The 2,791-nt window shown below is 36.4% G+C and overlaps 1 pseudogene; it reads left to right on the forward strand.

Annotated features, from left to right (window-relative positions):
• The first annotated feature begins 314 nt into the window (after window positions 1-314).
• The window catches only part of LOC104992155, a 26,464-nt pseudogene continuing 23,987 nt past the window's right edge, over window positions 315-2,791 (forward strand).

Below are 2,791 nucleotides of genomic sequence, written 5' to 3' on the forward strand. Positions count from 1 at the left end.
GGCAAAATGGTGCAGTCGATATGAAAAATATATGGAGTTCCTTCAAAAAATTAAAAATAATATTACATATGATACAGCAGTTTCACCTTTAGTTTAACACTTATTATGGACTAAATTGTGTTTCTCCAAATTCATATGTTGAATTCTGAATCTCTAGTACTTTAGAATGTGATTGTATTGAGATAGAGGGCCTTTAAAATGGTGATTAAATTAAAATGATTTGGTCCCAATCTAGTATGACTGGTGTTTTTGAAAGAAGAGGAAATTAGGACACAGATGTGTGCAGAGGAAAGGCTATGTGAAGTTACAGGGAGATGGCCATCTACAAGCAAGAAGAACAGCCTCAGAAGAAAGCAATCACTATGGTGTGAATTTTTGTGTCCTTCCAATATTCATATATTAGAATTCTAATGCCTAGTGTGATGGTATTAGAAGGTAGGGTTTTTGTGGGATAAATAGGTTGAGGGTAGAATCCTCATGAATGGGATTAGTGATCTTATAAAAGAGACCTCACAAAGATCCCAGCTTCTTCCAATATCTGAAAACACTGAAAAGTCTGCATCCTGGAAGAAGGTCTTCATGTAACCACACTGGCACCTTGACCTCAGACTTCCCACCTCTATGCTATGCTATGCTACACTAAGTCACTTCAGTCGTGTCCGACTCTCTGCGACCCCATAGACGGCAGCCCACCAGGCTCCCCCGTCCCTGGGATTCTCCAGGCAAGAACACTGGAGTGGGTTGCCATTTCCTTCTCCAATGCGTGAAAGTAAAAAGTGAAAGTGAAGTCGCTCAGTCGTGTCCAACTCTTAGCGACCCCATGGACTGCAGCCTACCAGACTCCTCCATCCATGGGATTTTCCAGGCAAGAGTACTGGAGTGGGGTGCCATTGCCTTCCCACCTCCAGAACTATGAAAAATATATTTCTGTTGCTTATAGGCTCCCTGGTCTATAGTATTTTTTTTACAGTAGCCTGAAGGGACTAATACACCAACCCTATAGCAATATTCACAACAGCTAAAAGGTGGAAACAACCTGTGTGTCCCTAGTCATATAAATGAATAAATAAAACTGGAATATTATTTGGCCTTAAAAAACTCAGGTTATAGCTAAGAGATTCATCCATTCACATGGATGAACCCTGTGGAGACTATGCTAAGCGAAGTAAGCCTGTCACAGAAAAATATACTATATGATTCCACTTACATGAGGTACCTAAAATGATCAAATTTATAAAGATTGAAAGTAGACCCAGGTGGTTGACAGGGGCTGGATCAAGGCAGGAATGGTGAGTTGCTAAGTGGGGATGAGAATTTCAGTTTTGCATGTTGAGAAGAATTTTGGAGGTTGGTTGCACAGCAGTGTGAATATACTAAACACTCTGGAACTATATACTTAAAAATGGTTAAGATGGTAAATTTTATGTTATATGTGTTTTACCACAATTGAACCAAAAAGGGTTTTATGCAAAGTGAAGATCCTATTTAGCTGTTAGTGGTTGTTATTGTCTTAAACATCAATATGAGTATTTTTTAAACTGTAGTGAGTATTAGATATATAGAAATTGGAGTTGCCAGATAAAGCACAAGATATCCAGTTAAACTTGAATTCAAAGAAAAAAAGAATACTCATTATTATAAGTGTCTCAAATATTGCACAGCACATTCTTATATTTAAAATAATATTCATTGTTTCTTTGAAATGTAAATTTAATTCAGCACTATGCATTTTTATATGCTAAATTTAATAAAAATAAGATACTTTGCCATAGAAGAGTGCATTCTGTTCTGTATAAAAGATATGTATTAGCTTATATTTGAGTATATGAAATTATAAAGTCAGGGACTATCTGACATGTCAAATTATAAGTACCAGTGACATTTTGAGAGCTATAGGTGGCCCTTGTAAAGGCGTTTCTTCTATAATTAGCAATTCGAACCTCACGTTTTTACTCTGATTCCTCACACTCTTTTGGCACTTGAAGTATTTCTACATTTAAACCTATTTGATCTCTTTTTGAAATGCAACATTTTTTGTTAGGGATAACATCTTAAAAGTATTTGCTGAGGTATAGAGAATTGCTTTACACACATGCACACACATTTATTTCTGTTATCAAATAAATCTATTAAAAGTTGACTCAAATCAGTTCAACTTTGGAGAATTCTGCAATGATTGATTGATAATCATCATCATAACTCAGACATAAGCAAATAGTCATATATGAATAAGGAACAGCAGAAAGCACGTGCATTTATAATCAGAAAGCCTGTGTTTGACTCATGGCTTTGTTAATTTTTGATTTGACGATCTTGGACAAGTCATAAAGCCTCTTTTGTAACATTGATGCAATAATAATACCTATTTCTCAGGATATTGTATTATTGAAAATTGAAAATGAGTGTAAAATTATGTATCAATCTATATTTTGATATAGAACATGTAGAAAGCTTACTCCTTGGAAGAAAAGTTATGACCAACATAGATAGCATATTGAAGAGCAGAGACATTACTTTGCCAACAAAGGTCCGTCTAGTCAAGGCTATGATTTTTCCAGTAGTCATGTATGGATGTGAGAGTTGGACCATGAAGAAAGCTGAGAGCTGAAGAATTGATGCTTTTGAAGTGTGGTGCTGGAGAAGACTCTTGAGAGTCCCTTGGACTGCAAGGAGATCCAACCAGTCCATTCTGAAGGAGATCAGCCTTGGGATTTCTTTGGAAGGACTGATGCTAAAGCTGAAACTTCAGTACTTTGGCCACCTCATGCGAAGAGTTGACTCATTGGAAAAG

This window comes from Bison bison, unplaced genomic scaffold (assembly GCF_000754665.1).
Source record: "Bison bison bison isolate TAMUID 2011002044 unplaced genomic scaffold, Bison_UMD1.0 scf7180017864212, whole genome shotgun sequence".
Taxonomy (NCBI): Eukaryota; Metazoa; Chordata; class Mammalia; order Artiodactyla; family Bovidae; genus Bison; species Bison bison.